This window comes from Schistocerca cancellata, chromosome 1 (genome assembly GCF_023864275.1).
Source record: "Schistocerca cancellata isolate TAMUIC-IGC-003103 chromosome 1, iqSchCanc2.1, whole genome shotgun sequence".
Lineage (NCBI taxonomy): Eukaryota > Metazoa > Arthropoda > Insecta > Orthoptera > Acrididae > Schistocerca > Schistocerca cancellata.
This window is the reverse complement of record NC_064626.1, coordinates 716,635,818-716,645,643: the sequence shown is the minus strand read 5'-3', so window position 1 is coordinate 716,645,643 and position 9,826 is coordinate 716,635,818. Positions and strand designations below refer to the sequence as shown.

At 44.6% G+C, this 9,826-nt stretch overlaps 1 pseudogene; it reads right to left on the bottom strand.

Moving 5' to 3' along the window:
• Positions 1–760: 760 nt before the first annotated feature.
• LOC126098819 (5S ribosomal RNA) lies at positions 761–877 on the bottom strand (annotated as a pseudogene).
• Between the last annotated feature and the right edge of the window lie 8,949 nt (positions 878–9,826).

Here is a 9,826-nt window from a genome sequence, read left to right as displayed (position 1 = left end):
CTACGACATTGTTACTATTTACTACTTCCTCCATACGGGAATCTGTGCGGTAGTCAAACGACGGTATGTTGGTACGATACTCCAGCGGAAACGATTTGTTAAACGCGAAATTTAGCCCTTTGGCTGTTATTTTTCTACCTTATACTGCCAAGAAATTCTAGAAATTGCAATCTAAATTTAATTCAAGACACTTTTCAGTTTGTTGCGTAAGCGCTATGACTACTTTAGCAATTAGAAATTCGTTTTCATTATTTAAGCTGATATTGCAAAAATACTTTCAATGTTCAGCGACCAATGTTTATAGAAATGCAAGAAAGATTACATCAGACAATCGCAAAAAGTTCACCTAGCTTTTTTATAAGGGCACCAGTGTCGATAGACATTGGAACATTGCGTAATATCACATCTGAGGTCCACGGCGTTAAATGACATGGCATGGAATTAGTTGTTATTCTCTCAGAAAATATGGTTTATTTATCATTCCACATAAAATTTCACACGAAGTTTCACATTTCCACACGAAAATCTCAACAGACAAAACTAAAACTTAAACTCCTCCCGAACAGGCCATGAAGGCCCAACGGTACCGACCGGCCGCCGTGTCATCCTCAGACCACAGGCGTCACTGGATGCGGATATGGAGGGACATGTGATCAGCACACCGCTCTCCCGGCCGTATGTCAGTTTCCGAGACCTGAGCCGATACTTCTCAATCAAGTAGCTCCTCAGTTTGCCTCACAAGGGCTGAGTGCACCCCGCTTGCCAACATTGCTCGGCAGACCGGATGGTCACCCTCCAAGTGCTAGCCGAGCCCGACAGCGCTTAACTTCGGTGATCTGACGGGAACCGGTGTTACCACTGCGGCAAGGCCGTTGGCCCAACACATAAAACATAGAGATCTTTTCATTGCCTACCTGCTGCACACAATACAAAGAGCATTTCAGGTTTTAACCCCCCCCCCCCCAAAAAAAAAAGGAAAAAAAACCGTGTGAAGAGAATCTGAAAGAGTCTGACGCAAATAGGCGTCAAAAAATGATAATACAAAACACGGTAATTGTTTCCGAGCCTTCCAGAACGTTTCGTAAGTCAGTAATAAGCCTAAAGATCAGAAAAAGAAAGCCTCAGTGTACACCTATCTTGATTGACGATTTACTGACGTATGAAATGTTTAACTTGAAGCTGTGGGAAACCAACGAAAGCACTCCAAGATAGGAAACCAGTGAGTAAACGAATAAGCTTGTGAACTGCAGAGGTTCTGTGGAACTGTCCCAGGGCAGAAGATTGAGATCGTGAAATAAGCTGGTAACTCCATACTGTCTAGACGCTCCTGGAAGGTGCCTCAGTAGAATGTAGTCTTTGCACGTGCAGGAGCTTCATTCCTGCTCGGTCGGTAGATGCAGGCTAGTGTGAGATGGGAAATGCGTAAAACTGATAAAACAGTGGTCCCCACCGCCTCAGGGCAAAGTGAAGTAAAACAGTGTTGTTTGTAGCCAGGTTTTATGTATATATGTATGTGTGTGTGTGTGTGTGTGTGTGTGTGTGTGTGTGTGTGTGTTGTTTCCAAAGTACTACCATATGTGTGGCTGGACTTCTACAGTGAAGGTAAATGGTCAAGTACATTTTTATTAGTCTTGTGCAAAGCCTTGTGCTCTGGGTCTGTAGATCCTAGGCGGTGGTGGTTCCTGATTTATTTATTTTAACTTTCTATTTTTTTTGTCTTATCTTAGCTGCAAATCGATCTCATTATGGAAGATCTTCCACTTCAGCTTGTACATTGAACCTGTGCCACTGTGCAGGTGTCACAGAGCCGACCGACTCAAGATGCCTGGATGTTGGATGTAATGCTTAAACCTTTTTGAGGAGTTTCATAGTGGATATCCGAATCTGTTCCCTGAGGAATAACATGTCAGGTTCATGGTGGAGGTTCTGGATCTGGACCGAGTGAGGTGAACAAAGTGTGGGACGAAATCACCGATTCTGGACTGCCTGGAGGAAGCGTAAGGATGAAGGAGCAAATGTTGCCTATGTCGAGCAGCTGTAAAGAAGCGCTGGGAGGATTATTGCAGAATGAAGTTTGATCCTGGTTCCGTGCTGGCCAGTGTAGACTGTATCTAGTGGAGAAGGTGTAACAGTTTGATTCTTTTCTTTCGTACATGTATGTTAAAAAGTAGCTTCTTTTCCAGGATCATACCAAGATATTTAATTCTGTCCATCCAGAGTGGTCGATTGTGAAAAATCAGGAGATCACGGAGATTGGGGCATCATAGTGTAAATATCACAGTCTTCTTCTTTTCTGCTTTGAGTTTAATTCAGTTTTTCGCCGCTCATTGTTCAGTTAACGTCAGTTGTCACTGAAGGCGGTTGATGATAGCATTAACTCGTCAACTACTGGTCAACACAGCAGTATCATCAGCAAACTGGACAAGCACCATTCGCGACGGAACTCGAAGGTCGTTAACATAGATGACAAAGAGAACTGGTAACAAAACCGATCCCTGTGGAATGTCTTCTGAGAGGTGTTTGAGACTGGAGCATTGAGCTTGTGTCTTGGCTGTTGTCTTCCTGTCCTGGAGAAAGCTGATGATCGACTTGACACGGTAATCAGGCAGGACAATTTTTTGATCAGTTTGTCACGCTGGACCCAATCGTAAGCCTTCTCTAGATAAAAAAAATGGCGGTGACGTAGTTAGACACATTCATGTTATGGCGATATACGCTGAGATGGGTAGAAGCTGTAATTCCGACGAAAGCCGAGGCTGAAAGACGTACTGATCCGACCATGTCACGTCCTGGTCGAGTATAAAAAGGTCGTATCCTGTAAAGTAACAGCCATTCAAGAATTTTTGGCACTGTCGGCAAGAAACTAACTGGGCTCGCTTAGATCTTTTCCAGGCTGCAGAACAGAAGAGACACCACCTGAGCAAACTTCCAACGTTGCGAGAAGCACCCCAACGACACACAGCTGTTGTAGGTGTGTGAACCAGTGGCTTCTGGGGAGTGGACTTAAGTTGGTCATGAGTGACGCCATTTTTTACTGGAGCAGAGTGAACGACAAGGTTGGGAATTATTCGTCGGATTTCCGCCAGGGTCCTGAAAAGTGGTTCTGCTTGCTGGACACTCTCCCTGATTATGTCTGGTCTCTGCCTGACCCCGCCTGTGTCCCCTTCACCCTCTGAGGTATCCACATCATTCTGAGATCCGTAAGTCGAAGCAAAAAGTTCTGCTTTAGAGAGCAGGTTGTACATCAGTCATCAGTCACACGGGACGCTGAAGTGCTCAGTTGAGTAGTCGTGGATTCTGTAGGGTGCGGAGACCACCCGTTATGGGATTGGAGCAGGAAGGTGTTCTAATGCACATCGATGACGTTCGCGCCAGAGACGTTTCATCTCCCTCCAATATTCTGGGCTGCAGTAATGCTGCCAGCGACACCTGGCCGTATTCTGGAGAGTTTACAATCCCTGGACGAGTGGATAGACCCTCTTGATAAGCTATAAGATAGGTGGTGGTGACTAATGTTTGTCAATGGCTTCATCAATACAGACTGTAGATGAAACGTCTGCAGTGGGTCAGACATTATTTTGCAGCGACCGCTACAACTGATCCGAATTCGTGAGTGTTTTTGGGGGATACCACATTATGTGCAAAGACTATGTGATCACACCCAAGACAGGTTGGTGATTCGAGATCAAGTCGCTTATCATCTTCAATTCCAAATTCAGCCTCAGATTGTCAAGCTTGGCCATGTCCAGAACATCCAGTCTATGATTTGGGTTCACCAGAATGTGCGATAGATCCTCAGATGCGAACGTTATGATATCATTTCTTCCAAAGAGTCTCTCACCCTGCTGGTTGTTGCGTCTAGAGTGCCATGCGAAGCCCTTTGCTTTGTGGTCATCACGTATCAAGATTTTATTAAATCTGTAAAATATCGTTAGGAAATCTTCAATGAATTGCCTGTTGGGGCTGAGGCACGCAGAGATAAGCATGAGGTGGCCACAGGGAGTAGAAATGGTGATGGCTGTGGCTTCAAGGGTTTATAGTACAAGGAGAGTCGTTGATGCATGTGTGACGGAATTCCTGATAAAAATGGCAGTACCTTCCGACAGCCAATTGTCACAGTCTGTCCTACAGCAGACCATGTTGTGGAACTTGAAAGCTGGCGTGAGATGGAGGTGTGTTTCAATAACAAACAGGATATCCACATGATGACGAAGAATAAACTTGCATTTCAACTCCAGTGGCATTAAATATCCAAAATGAAAGATCCCTTAGCATGGTGAGTCTGTGGGGCATAGCTAGGTGCAAACAGTGCCATGAAACCTTCTGAGACGGCCATCACGTTCGAGATGATGATTGTTGCTTCGTTAAAATTCTTCAATGTAGTCGCAATTGCAGCAAAGATGTTCCATTGTTATATCTTAGAGATGAAGTCAGAAGTACTTCAGAAAGTCTTCAGTAGTTCTGTGCAGGAGAAGAAGGATTGTTCGTGTGGAGATGCCATCAGTGGTCATCATCCTTGTTGCCATGCCAATTGTCTCTTCAAGGAGGCCGAAGAGCCCATCGGTTTGGAAGTCTGGGAAGCTAATGGCGGAGATGTTTCCGTCGCTTGCTGTTCTCGTAACTGTGCGGCTTGGCCTTGGACCGAGCAGGTGTGCAGGGCTTGTTGAAGCGTAGTGCAACCTCTCCAAGTGGCTGGGTGTTCTTCACTGCAATTTGCGCATGTTGGTTTTTGAGTTGGACATTACGTGCAGTTCTGTGCGTGGTGGGCGCAGCATCATTTTAAGCACCTGACGGGAAGTGAATAATAATTTGTAGTAGTCCCTCGTTTTGTACTGATGCACGACAGCTTGTGTAAAATCAATGGCTAGTAACTCAGTCGCAAGTTGCTTCGCCGAAATTTCGGCCGAGAGGTTTTCGATGACGACCTTGAGAGTCTTCTCACTTGGAAGTCGGTTTGTATACAACGGAATTTATGCGTTCTGGACTAATTACAGTGATGTCAGTTGGTCCGCAATCTATATTCGAAGTGGTACTTGATTGATTCTCCTGAATAGATGGTCTTGGTAGGTCTAGCCACATGTCTTCTCAATTCAGAGTTTTGCGAAAGATATTTGCCCATGTACTGAATGATTATCGGACGTATTTTCGTCGGTGCAAGTTTAGATGGCTGTCTTGCACCAGAAGTGGAAGGTTGTGTGCGTATTCCACTCCTGGTTGATGCACCACTTCCATTAGTTCACGCTCCAGTTCCATAGGGGCACAATGGTTCGATTCTCGCACTGGAATTAGCCGCTTAGTTGCATCCGCGATGTCTTGTTAGTTCTTCCTCTTTCGTCCGGTTCGTTTGTTCCAGATAAACTGAGACCTTCGTCTTCGTCGTTGCCAGACTGATGGGGAAGTCCCGAATCAGATTCAGTGGCTGGTATTGGTGCGTGGTCAGAGTCAGAAGAGTCATCGTCGTAGCGTCTCGGCGTGATTTCCCCGCGTCTGGCAGCCATGACACACGCCAGTTGTACTCATCTTCTTCGATTGTCGTTTGTTATTCGCTGTCCTCGATGATCTTCAGTCGGTGTAATGCTGGTAGGTGGTGAGGTGTGTGTTACTAGTGTGGCTGCCCTTCGTGCGGGGCTGTGGCGGGTTCCAGACCGCGTTCGTTGAAGTGGAGGGCATTAGCTCACCGTCCGCGGCCAGGGCCAGGTGCTCCGTTGCTGTCCTCTCGCGCCATTCCAGTAGTTACCGTGTCCTCAGCCTTGGTTGTCGTAGCTGAACTTCCTTCCTCCATGGCTTCGGTCGTCGTAGTCGGGGAAACCGATGGAGCCGCTGAGGGCGCAAGACGCCGATCTGCTGACCCTTTCGCGGCCGACCGAGGCCCCAGCCTCGGCCGCACGTTAGCGTCGATTAGCTCGCTTGTGCCTCGTGTATTCGAATGGAAGCCAGGCAGTGACGCTTAGCTTTCAGCTAAACACTGTTGTTACTAGAAAATCGCTTTCGTAAAGGCCAGGAACACCTGCATCTATAGAGGATGGGAAAGGGGCCAATCTTGGTGGGCTGAAGGAGCCATGGAAGTGCAGAGCCTCACGTCAGATTGGTCGATGACTTAAGTATCAATACTGTTGGTGAGTGGACTGCAGAGTGGGAGAAGTGTTATACTGCCAGGACCCTTTGAAAACCCTGTATTTCGATAGCCAAAGCAGTCATCAGGCAGAGCGTATGGACGCCAACTCCGTGTCACCCGCCTCGGGTAAGCTCTGATTTATATCTGTTTTCTCACTTGGAGTGCCGCCCTCAGATGTTTGGATGCTAGTGATTGCTACAGTTGTGAGCTCCCGGCCCTGTACTCAAAGACTGGCGTCTGTTGTATCAACAGTCGAACCCTTTGCTGTTTCTCATCTTTAGAAGTAGTTAGTCTAAATGTAAGGAACAAGTCTTATTCAGACCCATCACTTCCTGGAGCCTCCTGCAGGTATCCTCATCGAGTCTCAAAACGCTCGCCTCTAGCTGGTGCCCTGTGACAGGGTTTGGCGTTGCCCCCAGCAACCATCCGCCATCACTGGAAGTTTGTATTTCTGCATTTGCTCCTGACTGTTCCGAAATTGTAAACTGACCTGAAACCCCCTTAATTTCTGGTCCACTTCGTCTAGCATACGTCAGGACACGGCACATTAAACAGAAAAAACCTAGATATACTTCGACGATATTTTGTTGGCCATTGTCAAAGAAATATGCACGACTATGCTGCTTTCATCTTGAACAGATTTCTAGTGTGGCTCAAAAATTGGAGTGAAAAACTTTAGATACGAAAATGTGTTAAAAAGCTTCCATGTCGCACAGTCCTTTTGTTATATAGTCTAGGTACTCGGAGTAATTTAGAGTCTTTTTCTCTATTGTGTTACTTATACTTGTATAATATCTCTAATATCTTGTTCCGGTATTTTTTCTGGACCAGAGTTCCGCAAATTATGGATGCAGAAAGTAATAGCATTGTAATACTTCTTGATTATACAGCCACTTATGCACACATTATTGAGACTTCATTACAAAAATTTCATTAGACAGGCAGCTTTGACCACCACCACCTAAAGAGAAGGCCGCGGCGCGCTCTTGTGACGTCACGCAAAGCGGGCCAGAGTTGGCTTGGCGCTGCGCTTAAAAAATGGCTCTGAGCACTATGGGACTTAACATCTATGGTCATCAGTCCCCTAGAACTTAGAACTACTTAAACCTAACTAACCTAAGGACAGCACACAACACCCAGCCATCACGAGGCAGAGAAAATCCCTGACCCCGCCGGGAATCGAACCCGGGAACCCGGGCGTGGGAAGCGAGAACGCTACCGCACGACCACGAGATGCGGGCGCTGCGCTTAAAGAATCGAGACGCACGGCCTGCAAATCTTTGTCAAACGGTTTTACAGAACCTATTCCGTAAAAAATAATTAATTTCTGAAATACTTTTAGCTTTATATGGCAGCTTCATGATGAAGTGCCAATCATTTCGATAATGGTCATAACTATTGTGGTATTTCACAGATGAGTATCAAATTTGAGAACGTTGCCATCAAAAATAGGGGTCGCTATGAATTTGTGTTTGATGCATATTACACATTCTATTGCTGAGTATGAAATACAGATGAGGTTTTGAAATTTTCGTAAAACTTTGGATCAATATCTGCTTCCAATCTCGAAAAAATTGAGCATCTGCAGCAACTTCACTTCCGATCGCAACGCGCGGGAATGAAATATTCTTAACGCCTGTCATATCTCGTAAACCGTTGGAGATAACGAAACGAGATCTTGGCAAATGATACCACGAAAAGAGGAGAGTACTTTGCCGAATGGTTAAAATGAGTAACTTTATCAATCGCGATATAGCAGAAACTATAGTTTATAATTCTTTTTTACCGGTAATGTAATTGCATAAGACTTATCAATAGGCAGTGAAAACGTACGAGTGCGGGATGTAAATAATATTGCGATATACATGATAAAACAAGGTACATTTGTGAAAAATGCACTGTGATAAAGTACATTCATTCTGGACCAGACAACTATTATTTACACTCACTTGAAAAAGTCTGCACTAATACAGTGTATAATATTAAATTCCTCTGCCTTTAGTATCCTAAATAAATATTGTGTAGCTGTTTATAGAGCTCCCTCAGGAAAGCTGAGTACATTCCCCAAGCAAACAATCACTTTTAACTCACCTCACATAAACAATTATGCGTTATTATTGTAATGTAAATTTTCTTTCCTGTAAAAATATGGTAGATTTTGAGCATAAGTCAACAGTGAAAATCTACAAACCTTCAGCAGACATTTGCAGCAGCTGGAATGAGACAATGTGTCAAGCTAAAAACGTCAATAATAAATTTAACCTATTTCTAGATTAATTTGTTCCATTGTTTGACACATCGAAAAATAAAACAGATATGCTTCATACAGAAAGATCGCTTTTTAAACATGAAAACAGCAGTTTCAACATTCGTTAGCACTCATGCTAACTAATGCGAGAGTGAAAAACAACACCCACTCACAAATAGAGAATAAAACGTAACGGTAATGCGTAACAAAATACGAACTGCAGAGAAATTTAAACACGAATAAAAAGTAACGCGAGCCACAAATTTATATTTCGTTTTCAAAATCAAAATAAAGCCACTTGATAACGAATACTAGGCCTATTTACTGCGAACTTTTGCTCACAATTTTAGTCAAATGTATCCAAAATGCAAGATATTCCACCAGAAAAAAAATAATAATTGTACTAGGTATATAGTTTTTACATACTTTCGTGTGCTCAGTGGGTTGGAAATTGACCTGATGAATCGCTGAAAGACATTTCCAACGCAGATTCGCATCTTTCGGAAAGGAAAACAACGTTACTTTCGGTCGAGTTCCGTAATTCCCACGACACCTTGGCACACAACACTTGTAAACCATGTTCACAGTAGCTTCACTACACGTAAACACTGTAATCGCTAGTTTTAAGCACGAATATAGCACTCGATCCACCAAACGTGTAGATAAACAAACGCTTCGAAACACAACGTGGTGGCCCACTTGGAGTGACGTCACGACCTGCTATGAATTTCGCGCCGCGGCCTTGTCTCTAGGTGGTGCGCATGACTTCAAGCTGAGTCTGCGCACATGATAGACGGAATAAGTTTGAGTGCTAAATCTTTCCATAAAATTCTTCAGGGTATGTGACCGCAACGTTAGCAAATGGCCTTCCTCAAGTGTTTTGCTGACCGCCGAACGAGAAAAACTTAAGTTCTTATATACTGGTGGAAGAGACTTACCGTAACGTAACAGGGTTTTGAGGATGGGAAGGACTTTCAGCCGCTTGGCTGCCAGCAGTAACAGCGCCGCGGGACGACAGTTCTCGCAAATCGACCCCCTTAGGCGCGCGGGAGGCCACAGTGGCCGAAGGTACGCAGAGTACTGGAACGGTTCAGCTGGAGATAGGCAGCAACAACTAAACACAGCTACACCGCAACTGCCGCCCATTTCTCATTCGCCCGTTCTCACCAGTGGCAGAAAATAAAGCAAACACAAACGAAGGGCTCCCCTCTTCCTAATCCTCAGTACCCTACCAGACTACGATAACAGCCTCTTTCACCGACATATAAGAACTAAAGTTTTTCTCATTCAATAGTCAGAAAAACACCCTGAGGATGGCGATTTGTAACAGTGGCCGAAACGTGGGAGAATTTTGCAGATTGGCAATACAGTTACCTACCCTGAATATTTTATTCACAGGGACAATGGCCGCAGAAATCAAAGCTCCCAAATGCTAAATCTGTTATGAAACAGCTATTGACTTT